This window comes from Poecilia latipinna, unplaced genomic scaffold (assembly GCF_001443285.1).
Source record: "Poecilia latipinna isolate Pla-1442-1.1 unplaced genomic scaffold, P_latipinna-1.0 Scaffold360, whole genome shotgun sequence".
NCBI classification, from domain to species: Eukaryota; Metazoa; Chordata; class Actinopteri; order Cyprinodontiformes; family Poeciliidae; genus Poecilia; species Poecilia latipinna.
Genome location: NW_015112976.1, coordinates 31014 through 46237, shown reverse-complemented (window position 1 = coordinate 46237; position 15224 = coordinate 31014).

Here is a 15224-nt window from a genome sequence, read left to right as displayed (position 1 = left end):
ATATTTATATATTCCCCCAATATTGTGGATGTTCATGAAGGCAGATTTGCTAAATTTATTGTGTGTGCAATTCTCTTCATTTTGCTACGCAAGTTTGTATTTTGTTTGTAGATCCGGTTTGCACATGATATCAAGTCTGTACCTGCTTTTATTTGCGTAAACTTTAGAACATCAGATCCCAGGCGGTCTAAAGTTACTATCAAATCGTGAAGGTTGAGAGATCTTAAACACAGCCAAACCTCTTCATTCAGGCTACAGAGTAACTCCAGTTACAGATTTAGGTCACATGGTGACAAGATAACTGATGGATGTGGTTTTATCCTTCTGTCACATCACTTGAGGACATTCCCCTCATACTAATTGGTAAGAGAACTGGCAACAAGGGGGAGAGATGCTCCCTCTTCCCCCTCCCATGAATCCCGTCGTTCTTCCCCAGTTCCCAGTCATTTAACTAATCTTGTTTTATCCCCTTGTCGACAGACACAGGACTCTAGCAGTAAAATGGAGTGCAGTGGAGATAACGTGCAAGGCAGGGCCACTGTAATTTAATGGGAACAGATGTTTCCCCTGCTAGACTGACAGCAGATCCTTCTCCAGCTCCCTGAAGGGAGGAGCAGACACATTACAGATGGTGGTTGTGCCTCTGGTCATCATTACTCAGGCCCAGGTTTAGACCAGGCTCCAGTTGGGCTCGAGATTGGAGAGCAGTGATGTACAGAGGAGCCCCTGGATGCGATGGCTTTAAAGACCATTGGATTAAAGCCGCCAGTGCACAGCCACGATATCCAAAAGAAACAAGACGGTGGTTTGTAAATACACTGCCCGTTGTTGAGAAAACAAATTTAAAATAAGCTAGTTTTAAAACTTAACATGTCTTGATTCAAATGCCCTAATTGTGGTTTTGAAATCAGTAACTTATTCTGGCCTATTGACCTTTATTTTACTTGTAGTTACAGCAGATGGTTTGCTAGGATCGTTTGAACTGCCTTTTGTCTGTGTGGGAAAACAATCAGGAGAAGTTCCAGCTTTTCACACTCATCTGTGAAAGGCCGTAAACACGGCAAGGGTTTCTGGCTTGAGAGAGGCTCAGAGATAGCTCCTGGTTGGATGAGCAAAGATACGCCTTGTTTGAATAAATTAAAAGAAAGGAAGATAAAACTTTCTACACAGAAGTAACAAATCAGATTTGCTCTTGCAGCTCTCCAAAGATGTCTTTGCACGTCTTTGCTTTTCTTTCTTTCTTTCTTTTCCATTTATGTCAGGTAAATGAATGTATGTCTCCGTTGTTCTGCAGTTTCTGGTGTAAGTTTATTAAACTCTGTAATTCTGTGACGTCAACACGCATTGTTGTTTTCCTTGTGGCCACACATGGCCCGCCGAGAGGACCTGGGATCCAGAGGAAGAGAGAGAGCCAAACTTTTTCCAAAGTTAACCAATTTAGATATAATATTCTTCCTTAACACCGTGCAGGTGTCCTTGTGTCTATGAAGCCATTTTCAGATTTTGCACAGTATGTGTACATGTGGGTTTTCTGCTAGTTCAGCGTAGAGGCATGTGTGGGCATTTGACAGTTTGCAATATTAGAAAATAGCCTTGAAAAACATGATCAGGCTGGACAGTGCATGACAAACAAAGGGAGCATTACAAAGCATTAATGCTCTCCCACAGAGAGAGGGCGAGAGAGAGAAGTGACTGAAATGTATTCCTCTGGGATTTTTCTCTGTCTCTGTCTCCGAACACTCGATGAATCCCCCTCTGTAACCTCCTCAGATTGAATTCTTCCCTCTCGTGTCATGGAGAAATGAGAACACATTTCATCAGGGCTTTGCTTTTGCAGCATGCTTGTAAATGGACATGCTGGTTGTGCATCAACTTCACACTCGCTTCTCGAGGCCATATCTCTGTCATTCATAATCCTTTTCACCGTGTTAGGAAGAGTATTAGTTTAAATCAAATCATTTTCACTTGATGCTTTATGAGCAGTAAACAGTGATGCACTTGCTTATTGGGAAATCCTTGATAGCAAATTAGAAACAATTGCCATGCAATTATGGAAAAGATGTAGGGAGGTTTTTTTTTGTTATACCTGCTTTTTAAATCAGTCCTGTGAAAAAAATTTGTCCCTTCACAGATTTTTTTTATTTATTTATTTTTGCTTGTTTCACTTGCAAGTTTTGTATAATCAGATGAAATGATTTGAAATAATATCTAAAAGGAAAAAAAAAGAGTGGGACATATCGCATCAAAGAGACTTGGGGAAGCTCCTTATTGTTATGAGTTTTTGGGGTCTTTTTATGTTTTTTATTTGATAATAATTCCTTTTCCCCATGATTTACTGGAGTCCCACATCCTTAGAAATAGATTTGTTACATTTTCCAGACAGATTTCAGATACAAATATGATTTTTTTTTTTTTATTAGGAGACATAAAGTTTTTCACAACACATTAAACCAACCAGTAACTATTACTCTAAGTTCCATGGCCCCTGTACCATTTCCATCTGCACATAATTGATTTGCTTTTTCATGCCTCCTAGAGTTACTACACACAGATATTTCCCTGAGATTGCACATCCTAGGAGAGATTCTGAAATATAACGCATTGAAGCAAACAATTTTGGCTATAATTCCCCGTGCTTCTGTCCAATCCAGCGTCTAAACAGAAAATTTTATGATCCAATCTAACTCATGTGCTTTGAACTGAGATTGGCCATTCTCATGGTGTAGCTTGTAAAAGCTGTGTTGTGTCTGAAATCTCCCATGTGTGTATTTTGTTCCCTCACTATACAGAGAGCAGAAAGTAGGGAAGATTTGTGCTACTCCACATATTGTTGTGTGTTATAGGGCTCCGCATTATTATGAAAATATTCTCACCTTTTTTTTAGTGGCAGTTGTACAAAGTCCTTTTGGTAGTGTTTCTATATCCAGTCGGTTAAAATCGCATTCTTAGTTTGAGGGACATCAGAGGAAAAATAATGGACTGATCCAACTAGGGAAGTGAAAATGAATGGTGTGCTAATGTAATTGGTATTGTATTCTATCTTTTGATTCAATAGTTGAACCTGATTCTTCAGGCTAGTTATTTCAGCTTGGAGGAGCTTGGCTTTCTGTTCCATAGCCCTGGGGAGTCTGGCTTTCTTTTCTTGGGCTTCTAGAGACAACTGAAAAGCCTCATGAACGCTCCTCTGCACAGCTTCACGCGAAGCTACTGGATCACCTTTGTGATCCTGTAAGAAAAAAAAAATCAGTTAGGCACCATAAATAATAAATCACATTAAACAACTGATACTATTCCTTCACTCGAATGCTTAGTTTGTGAACAAAAGTTCAAATTAAACAAAACATCTGAAAATGAATTAAAACTTAAAAGATATCTTGAAAATAAAGAAATCTTTTAAGAAAGTCGCATATTAAAAAAACATGACAACTGACTCCAGAATTGTAAAAAAAGAAAAGCAAGTTTAGTAAAAGCTGCAAAATAAACAAATCACTTGGTAAAATAATGTGGAATAAAAAAGAAAAAAAAAATCTTGCATGTGACTAAAACAAAAGAAATAATTGTAAATGTAACAACAATCATAATTACATGTAACATTATTTTCAAAACCGTGCACAAAAAAAAAAACAAAAAAAAAAAAACACTGACACCTAGGGAAAATTTAGAGAAACCAATTAACCTGACACAGTCATGTTTTTGACCTGTGGGAGGAAGCTGGAGTACCCAGAAAAAACTCACCATCCACAGATGTCACATGTAACTTCCATGGAAAAAGACCCTGTGCTGGAAATCAAACCCAAAACCTTTTTGCTGCAAGGCAACAACTATACCTACTGCAAAATTGTACAGCCTCATTGTAAACCATTTCATTTCAAATAAAAATTAAGAATTGACTATTACAAATTGATTTTCTATTTCCATCAAACAAGTACATTCATAGGAAGTATTCGCCAAAAACACCTATGCAACTTGAACAACATGAAAGAAATATTAAAAACATTATAATAGAAATAAAAAACCCGATATATTATTTAGAAATATGAATAATCAACAAACACTTTGTAACCAATTTTTTCGAGTCACATTGAAACGCAAGATGGACGTGGAGACGCACCCGCTGGGTTTAAACCTGTGCGCCAGCGAATGAGACCTGCTACTGCTGCATAGACCTACGTGTGTTAAAATCATACAGAAACCAAATAAAATGCAAAGAACTTCACAAAGTTTTTCCCCAAATTAACCGACTAAGTTTAGATAACACCAATAAAACATCCTTAAGCTTGTTAAGAAGTAGCCTGTAGCTACTGGTGTTGTCTGTGTTCAGAACTCTGATTGATTTTGTCCCACAAAAATAAGTCGATGCCCTCAGTGTTGAACTCGTATGGAGCCAGGGCTACACTTGAAGAAAATATTGTTATGGTATCTTTACAGAAACCCATTTAAAGCTGCGTTGAATATGATGCCTTAAATTCGAAACGTATCCATACTAAATGGGCAATAACCGTAAGGTTTACATTAACATATTAGAAGTCCTCTAAGTGTCGGACTCTCCACACAGTTGAAATGGCGCAACGCTAAACGAAAGACACCGCAACAATCCTCGAAACGATAAATATGGACTTAATAAAGAACATGCACGTTCAAAACAAAGCATACTATTTAGATTACCGACAAGACCCCACTACGTACTTAAGTTATCTTCATTCCCTTGCTTTTACTTTTCTGCACATCACCATAATTTATAGCTTTTTAATAACTATGAACTCTTCCTTATTGGCTAGGAAACTAAAATTTATTTTTAAAAGCTTTCAACCTGTGCTCTAATATTACCTGTTCGTGTATCCCTCCAAGATCGTGTTCTTCCTTTCGTTCTTCTGTCCCCCGGTATTAGAATTGTCTTACCCCTGTCCCGTGGTCTAACGGCGGTCCTAACTGCCCCTCCTGCCCCCGCAGTTTACTTTATTAGTTGACGTCCACACTCCACGTGAAACTTAAGGAATTCTCCGTATTAAATATTCTAAGATATGTTTTATATTTAAAAAAGAATTGCCGTAATTTGAACTACTTAACCAAAGAAAACCTCATAGAAAAGCTTCTGACCAGAATATTTTTTTAAATTAGATAGCAACTGATGTACTTACAGAGGGAAGCAGGGGCGCGTTTTGCACTGCTTTAAGTTCGGGGTCTGTTAACTGGGGCAATTTCAATGGCGAATAATTTGCCATTTTCTAGAAAGAAAAAAATATATAGATAACAACAATTAGAAAGACGAAACACAATAAAAACTTTTCCTTATTAATGAAAATATACCATGAAATACCTACTTCCAGAACTCCGTCGTGAAAGGAAAGGAAATGTCTGCAAACGAATCTCAGAATATATAAGTCTAGAGCACAAATGGGCGGGACTAAGAGAAATACCCGCCCTCTTTCCCAAATTTAACTCGACAAAAATTTGCAATGGATGATGGGAATTACTTTCTAATAACGCCCATTTAAACTTTGACCCTTTTGACTATGGCTCTATTATTTAGGAAAATTACAAAACAAATAAATTAACAATAAATGATAATAAAAAAAACAACAATTTGAAAGAAATAATTATATGTAATTGGAAATCTAAAGCTCTTACCTTTTACAAAGAGGTATTACGCAACTTTTGAAAGTGACTCTGTTCATACTGAAGCAATTGCATATATTGTAAAAATATTAAAGTCTGTATTAAACACCACTTCTGATATATTGGGCTGAAATAAAAAGAAAAAAGACATCTGATATCAATGTACATCAACACATGAACTTAAATATAATTATTGAAATAAAAATAAACTTTCCCAAAAATATAAAGAAAAGATCACCTGTTAGAAATGCGCAATATGAACATCATACTAAATAGTATTTACTATTTCTGTTCTTCACATTAAAATAGAAAGTTTTGTTTTACGATAATAAAGATGTTCTAGAGAGCTGTATCTTTTCACTGATGAGTTCACAGATTTATGTCTCTTTAGAGCTGAATAAAAATATAACTAATATGGTCATTAATAAATAATTTTAGATTTATTTTAGTGACATTTTATTGAAAAAGTTCTGGGTGAGGTAAAATAAAAATGTAATTTTCAAAAAAATGTTGCAGCTGGAAGACTGATATATATAGATACATCTATCTAAATATAGACAGATGTATCTATCTATGGATAGAGAGATATATCTATCTATGTATACCTATATATATATCAATCAATCAATCAAATTACTGGCTAACTTAAACAGATGCGTAATAATCTGGAGTATGTTTTTTTTTCATGATGTTGAACGTTTACATGCATATTGGTCAGTCTTATCAATCTTTCTGATCAATTTTTTTCCTTTGAAAAAAATGTAAAAGCCTTTTTTACGGTGAGAGCATTATTCCCGCTGTTGTGTCTTCTTATATACATTTTGCAGCATGTTTTAATCATTTCATTGCCTTTTTGTAAATATTAGGACCAGTCTGGTTGAGGATGAATCGCCAGTCGTCAGGCTGACCTCCCCCTCCTGATCCTTCCATGGATTCTTCGAAGATTCAAGCTCCAAAAATGATTGTCTAAGTGTTAATATCTCTGAAACAACTACATTTCTATAATGGAGGCTTGTTGTTAGAGTTGTAGTAAAAAATGTATTCATTCGTTACATTTCTCATTGTTATGTTTTTTGTTTGTTATGATCCAGAGACCGACACTGGCTGTCGTACTCAGAGACTGAAGATGATCCGATGCAGTAGAGGAGCATGTTGGTGTCTCCTGCCAAACTTCATGAACAGCCCAATAACCTGAAGACAATCTGTTAGTGAGTGGACATCTCTCTGGTGGAGTGCAGAGAGGAACTGTCTCTTATCAACAGAAACATAAACTGGATAAGAAATGATGTATCTGAATATCAGGTTGGTCTCTTATGTAATATCTGGTAATCTACCTGTTAAAAGAAATGTACTCTATCATATTACATGAACTGCATGCATTGATACAGGCTTTACTTTCTCCACCTTGTACTTTGAACAATTTCTTGAATATATTATTGAAGAAAAATGTATTAAGCATACTGCATTTTGTATTGCACAGCTGATATGTTAGACCTTTTAAAAAGGAATATGTGAAGGAAAGCGACATGTGAAACATGCACATTATTCCACGTTGTAATATGTTTTGTGATTATGGTGCACGTTTTGAAATAAATGCATATGAGAAAATCATTGCCTCTTTATTAAATGTTTATTTTCCAAAGAATTTTTAAAAGTTCAAGAAGTGCTCTGTGAGAGTTAATATTAAGATCTAACACTGAATTAGTGTTAGTAAGTGTTAAATGATTAACTCCAGCAGATTTGATGTTTGACACTGTATAAGAGCTAAGGTACCAACTCTCCAAAAACAGTTAAAGGAACACTTTCTAGTGTGGACCCATATAGACACTTTAAAAGTGTTGAAATCAAATCTGACAGTGTTAATCTGGGCCTCCTGGATTGGCTATGAGCCTGTAGACTCTGAACGCACCCCAAACAGTGACTGGATCTAATTGGTAACAGCTTGTTTTGGTTTATAATGGGGAATCTTTCACATAGTTAAAAAAAATATTTTACTTCCAGTAAAGACCTCTGCATTCGCTGGCACCGCACACTAACTGCATAACTCTTAAGACATTGAAGGGAAAAGTTATCACAGGATATTTCATATATCAAAGCAGGTGGATGTGGCTAAATGCAAAACTTTGACTATTCGCCATAATACATCAAAGTAAGATAACTTCTACAAAAAAGGTCACAGCTACATCAGACTTCCTATGTCTCACTACTGAGAAGTCCTCATGTCATTTAGGCGGTGGACTGATGCCATCACCTTAGCCCCTCCTACTTCCAACAGGAAGTAACCTTTTTTTATGATGTATGTCTTACATTTACTGTATTATTCATATGTAATTAATGATCTGCCAACTGACATAAAATGACCTGATAATGAACTCTGTAAATGCTGGCTGACCCGTGGGGACGTGGACAAATGGCAGTCCCTCACCATATGCACACAATTGTCTCTAAATCACACATGTATCTTCCGACTGGTACCAAACTGGATATGTATGACCTTTGTTCACCGCTAAAGAGCCCAACAGCATTGAATGTTAATTTGACTCCACTGCACCCCCTAGGTCATTCGATCAGCTATATCTCCTCTTTAAATGAGCCGATCTGCATCAGATTTTTGGTGCATCGCCAGGGAGCGCTGCTGAAGGCATCAAAGCGGATCGCCTGGTGGACGGGCGCGCGAGCGTCGGCGGTGGCTGGCAGGAGGCGGTGCTGGAACCCCCGCGGTGGCTATAGCCTGAGCGGCGCTTGGCTGCAAGGGCCGTTCCGAGGAGCTTTAATTTTATATTTTGTAATTCTACTTTACATTTGAGATCATGGTGGGGTTTAACTTTTCTATATTGAGTTTAAGTTGGTGCTTTCTCAGTGTTTGTTTTGGGCATAACTTGGACGACATGCAGTACATTTTCAGATGTTTAAGGAACATCAAAGCATAGTATTAATGAAAGATTGTTTTTTAAAGTGAAATCTGTCTTTTATGTTGTATATTAGTGTTTTTTTTTTCTTGCATCAGTATACAGCTCTGGAGAAAATTAAGAGATGACTTAAAATTTCTCTGATTTTACTTTTTATAGGTAAATGTTTGAGTAAAATGAACATTGCTCTTTTATTCTTTGAACTACTGATTACATGTCTCCAAAATTCCAAGTAAAAATTAGTATTTATTTGTAAAAAAAAAAAAAAAAGAAGAGAGAAATGGTCAAAATATCAAAAAAAGATGCAGTGCTTTCAGACCTAAAATAATGCAAAGAAAATAAGTTCATATTTATTTAGAAACAACAATACTAATGTTTCAACTCGGGAAGAGTTCAGAAATCAATATTTGGTGGAATAACCAGGAGGCTTGGTAGTGGGCTCTTATATTTTCTCCAAAGCTATATTTTCATTTCACTGGATATTAAATTGGGTCACATTCCAGCATCGAAATGATGGACTTTCGCCAACAACAGACGAATCTGATGTCAAAAAGAAACCCCACCGTGACCGTTCAGTGTCTTCTAGCTCCAAACTTCCCACTAGGCACAGGTGCCATTCTTATGCATATTAAATGCAAACTCACTGCATGTTTCCGGGAAAGAAAAGCTGTCATATCCGTAAGAGGGTGTGCCAATTGGAAAGGTCACAACTGTCTATCGAGAACAAATGAGGCCGGTAATCGTTTTTCCTGCCAGCGTTCTACAGGCACATAAAGGACCAGGTGCTTGTCTGAATCTTGATAATCCCCCTCTAAGTGAAATCACCGACGCACATCCAGCTCAATTAAGCAGCGCTATCGTGATGGGGGAGAGCACTGATGACACTCTGTGCTAGACGGCGAGGAAACTCACAGTATGCAACGAGCATCACGAGGCTAAGTTAAATTACTGGTTATGATTGGGTGTAATGTGACAGACGGCTCAGGGAGGAATCGTGGAGTTAACAGAAATCTTTTGGAATAATTCACTCGCCCAGGAGATCCGGTATCTGAAGTGTGAGTGACGCCGGCCGCTCTGCGGTGGCGACCTAGGAGTTGCCAAAACGGTACATGCTGTTCCACCTCAAGGTCATGTGTTGCAATGAATGAGGAGAACGACTGGGGCTAATAGACGGAGCTCAAGTTTAATGAAGAGTCCTGATGAGGAGGCAGATTGGTCCCCACCGACAGATCAGCTGCTGCCATTTCCATTTTCATGGGCACAGAGCTTCGCCAGAGAAGTGTCACAACTGACTGCTGATCCCTGTGGACTAAATCAGCCTTTGTACATACAGCATGGCTGTGTGTGTGTGTGTGTGTGTCTTTTCCTTTTTTTTTTCTTTTTTTTTTTAAAGCATGTCAGCCAAGGCTGATCCATTTCAGATACAGTGCAGAGTTCTTTGATCCTGCGCCAGCATTCACACTCCATCTATGTCCAGAATTCACATCATGCGGCGCATTCAGAAACACAATGTGCTGTCAGTGGATTTCAGACCGCAAGTTAGGCAGCTTTACACACTCATGTATGCTGCACTGAAAGAGTGATCAAAAAGCTGTTGGCGCTTCCACTTCAGTTCAGGGAAAGGACTTTTTCTTGCACTTTGCAGAGCAGCGGAGAACGTGAGCTGGGTCCTGTCCACGAGCCGCAATCATTTTCTTATCAGTGGTTTCTGCGGGTCAGAGCCCTACAAAGGAATAACCTCTAAAGAGAAAGAGGAGAAATGAAAGGCAAAGAAGCGCGTGCAGCCGGTTGTCTTTGAGCTCACTCGTACAGATGTTTGTTGACACCAGCGCTGATGTCCACCTAAAAAGCCTTCCTCATGTTAACTCTGCGAAGGTTAATGGGAGGATAAAGCAGTTTATCATAAAGCTACACAGAAGCACCTTCTCTCTTGGGCTGGCACAGGAGCCAACAGGCACGGCAGAGGGATAAAAAAAAAAAATATCACTGCCAACGGTCACTGCTGAACAACTTGTCATCGTGGCCTATTTTAGAATAATACCCCCCAGCACCAAGTTGTGGATGTTTTGAGTACACTGGGACAGTGTAGTAGGTTGAGTTAATTTTGCTTCTAAAAGTCTATAATATATATATATATATATATATATATATTTTTTTTTTATCATCTTTGTTCATTTATAATCCAAAAAAAAAAAAAAATCTGTGACATTAGAATCAAATACCTGCAACGAGAAGAATTCCCTTTCCCTGAAAGGATGTAAAAGGGAGTGTTGAAGGTCAGTTTGTGGTGTTTTTCAGGACAGAAATCTATTTGACATGCAGGTTGAAAAAAAGAAGAAAAAAAATCCTCCCAAAAGGTCTTCTGAGCCTTGAGGAAGTGAGCGCACCTGCAGCGTTGCTCCTCGCTCTCAATGCGCAAACTGACCTTAACAGTAAGCGTCTGTGCAGTGTCACTTTAAAAGCGCCAAATGTTAATGTAAACAAAGAACAAAGCTGTCAGGTACAGTAGTTTTACACGCATGAATGTGAGCTGAATTGTAAATGTTGCTTCTCTGAAGACGAAAACCACACGATTCCACCAAAAATGGGTTCGATTTAAATACGGATTTGCTCTAAAATACTCAAATAAAAAGTCTCAGATAGAGAAGTTATTATTGCACAGAAACGTACGTAAATCTTTTTGAATTGCTCAGCAGAGATTAGCATGTGCACAGACTGCAGCTGCATTTTCAGAGCAACACTGCCCTCAGCTGACATATAGTGTTACCCAGAGGTACCACGAGATTAGCATACAGCTTGAATGAAGAGTTTGATTCTCAAAAATAAAAGTTGTATGGCCAATACAATGTTCTTTATACATTCTCCCTGTATTCCCCCTCCTACCCCACCCCGACCTACACCTTGCTCAAACACAAAAGTTGTTAAAATATTTCATGATAATATCTGTTCTGAATAAGTTTTCTTTTTTAGCATATAGGGAAATAAGGAAACATGCAGCAAAAAAGCATTAAAGAAAGCACCTTCTTTCTTTAATGTTTCTATCAAATTCAAGAAATTCCAGTATTTCTCCAAAACCACCTCATCAGTTTCAATCACTCTTTCTTTATTCCTAAGCACTTTTCAAACACACCTAGGGCACTAAACAGTGCTTTGCATATTGTTTCCCAGTGAATTATCTGGGTTCTCTGGCTGTAAAGTGTTTATTATGTTCATCAGATTGACAGTCTGGGAGAAAATCAGCAATAATGACCCTCTTTGCAGACCCGACTGCTTGATTCAGCCTCTCAAGCATGAAGTCCTGTATTTTTCCTGACCTTCTAATACTAAAAGAGCCAGCACACATCTTCTTCACAGATCTTTAGTGCAGGTGAAGGTTCACAGGAGAGGTGAAGGGGGCAACGGGTGTAGATTTGTTGGTGGTCCTTTTGTGTAAGTGTGAGGTGAATCAGGCTTATTCGCTAACTTTGCGCGCACAAACAAGGGAGTTGACGTCGGATCTGCTTTGCTCTCAATTAAGACATTTAAAATGTAAATATATAAGCATGGGAAATTAAAAAAAATAAAAATAAAACTTGTCACACAGTTTGGTCTTTTGGGGTAATCACAGTGAGAGGGAAAGGAGGCTCCTGCAGTTAGAGATGATCTGCTGGTTAATGAGAACACTCTTTTAGCTGAGGCCGAGTGATAACTGTACCACCATGCAGCCTTGCTCTGGTTACAGTAATAATAAAATGTAAGGTCAAGCTAAAACTGCAATTAATTTACAGATGTAAAGAACATAAAATAAGATTAAGTTTGGAATAAGCTATTTAAATTATCTGTGAATGCAGATTAACTTTTTTTGAAAATCAGTGGTTTCTTCTGTCCTATCTGCAGGATGCTTCTCTATAGATGAGCGCTGTAGTAAGGAAATGGTACATCGCCATTAAAATGTGTAAAATTCTCAGTACTATGTACTTTTTCTTTGGTCGTTGCTTAAATAATTTTTGGCCCGTGTTTAGAAGTTTCTGTTGTTGAAACATAACACATTCACCCCCAATTGTCTGAGCGATGAAAGTGAAATCAGTAAAATAACAATTTCTGCATCCAAACATAACCATTTTCTTTTTTTTTAAAAGTGTTTTTTTAGTTATATTTAGAGGTATTTTTTCTGCAAGCAGCCTGTTATAAAACACCACAACCTGCTTCTGATCCTTGGTTTTGTGTGGAAAAAGAAGATGATTAGCTAGAAACTTGGCATATCATTTTTTTTTCTTAACAAAATTAAGGAAACAAAACAAGTTGAACATAAACAATTTCTTATCCACCATCTAACACAATCAGGAAAGCATCTGACTGAGAACAGCTTCGTTTGGCCAAATCCAGCAAAACTGTATCCGAATACAAACACAGACAAAGCAGCACCGTCACTGGGAACAGCCTTTCTCAGAGCCTAAAGCTGTGTAGGTTTTTTTTTTTTTTTTTTTTTTTTTTATGGATAACTAAACAAAAAAGCTGCCAACATGATAAGAAAAAGTATTGGATGTCTTTTGGGATGCCTGGAAATCATATACCGAGGCTACTTAAAGAAATTAAATGAAAGCCTGCCAACAAAAGTTTCTAGAGTGCTTTAGAAATTAAAACAGGTTGCATTTTAATTTAACCTTATAGAGGATAGTTGCTTTTGTATGAAGCTCAAAACTTTATGTAGAAAAAATAAAAAGACGCGGGAAAGTTCTTTAAAACGCCAATATGCTTGGATCAACCTTAAAAGATATTTTAAAAGGTTGAAAAAATGATTTTTAGAAAATGTGTCAGTATCCTCCTTATGAAACAACAATAAAAAAAATGTTTTGTCTTTCCCTCTGAGATATGACTATATTTCTTGTTTATGTCTTGGTCTCTAAACTTGAACATCTTTTTCTATTTGATCATTTATTCCTTTTTTGCTGTACCTTTTTAAGTAATGTTCAGTTCTAGTCAGAACTTTGACTCTTCTCATCACAGACATGAACATATTTTTGCCCTCGTAGAAAGTGGGAAAAAAATTATGCAAGACTATATTATCTCTGGCTTTTCCTCTTACCCACACGGTCAAAATTACACAATGCACACAGCCTCAGATTTGCACATACAACCCCACAGGTAAAAAGTCCCTATGCCAGTGGCAAGACGGCAAGTCTGGGAGGATAGTTGACTTCTCCTCCACTCATAAATGGGATGCAATAGTGACTGCATGAAAATGTCAAAATTCACATGGGAAACATAAAGACAGAACTCTAGGTTAAAACTTTTTAAACAATTTATCAATAAAACTTCACTTGGGGACTAGTTGAATTTGAATCTTTCTTCTCTTGCATTGCTAGTCCACGTATTCACGTCCGTGTTTATGTGCTCAAACTTTAACATTCTCAAATTTCACCCGTCACACAGCTGTAAGAGGGAAATGTTTTTTTTTTGTTTTGTTTTGTTTTTTTATCTGTTTTTGAGTTTGTTTTGTGTGTTTAAAATTTACAGAAATCAAATCTTATATAATCATTCCAGACTAAAAAAAGTACCAAATTATCATAAAATGCATACCTGTGATGAATGTGTTTAGCTATTCAGTGGAGCTGTGTGATTCAAAATTGAGCTTTTGGAAATGTAATTATCTTGAATTCTACAAAAACACTAATTTTTATTTCAGGGTCAGTAAAAAAGCAAACAAAACAACAACAACAAAAACAAAAAAGGAACAGCATATTAATACATTAATACACATCTGTACAGAGTAATTGTCTTTGTGTGTCTTTATAAATCTAGTTTGTTTAGCAGGAGGGTTTGGGTCATCTGAAAACAACCTGTTTCTGCAGTCACCACAAGAGGTCAGCAAAGCTGTATGTTTATACAAATTGTGTTTTTATGTCATCAGGCCACAGGGGATTATCTCGTATGCTCTGGAGGATATTTGTTTATAATTTTCCAGCTGTCACAAACCATCCTCACAATATTTATCAGTTTCTACAAACCTGAAACATGCCTTCAGGGCCTCATAGCGTAAAAAAAAAAACTGAGCAGGAGTTTTTTTTTTTCCCCAGCAATGCCCTTTAACAAATTTGCCCAGGAGTGTTTCGTCTGATCTCATATTTCAAATTTGTGAGTTTCATGTAAAGGCCACTTGGTTTGCAGCAGTCTGTTGATACTCAGGGAATGTGATTGTGACGATTATCTAAAAAACAGTGTAATTAGGACACACACAGAACAATGGCTTGCAAAATTATTTGAAGTAATGGAACTATAACACAGTTTGCCATGTTCCAACCTCAAACTTCAAACTTTGTACAGGGATTCTATTTTTTAGACCAACAGGAAGTATTGCTCGACTGTGAAGCATAGAAGGGGAATGATAAGGTTTTCACAAAGAGGAAATTTAAATATGTGTTGTGCATTTTTATTCAGCCTCTTTTGATCTTGGTAAACTTAAATCCAGTACAACCAACTGGCTTCAGAAGTTACCTAATTAGTAAACACAGTCCACTTCAGTGGGATGGTTTAGAAAAAGCATAATTTTGTTTATCATGGCCCAAAAAAAAAAAAAGAGAAGTTTTGTCTCTGTGGTGGAAAATCCATGGTCACAGACTCCTTCCAATAAATCAAAACAAGATTGAGCCATAGTGCAAAACAAAAAAAAAAAAAAAAAAAAAAAAAATTATTTATTTATAAATATAAATTTTTATATAT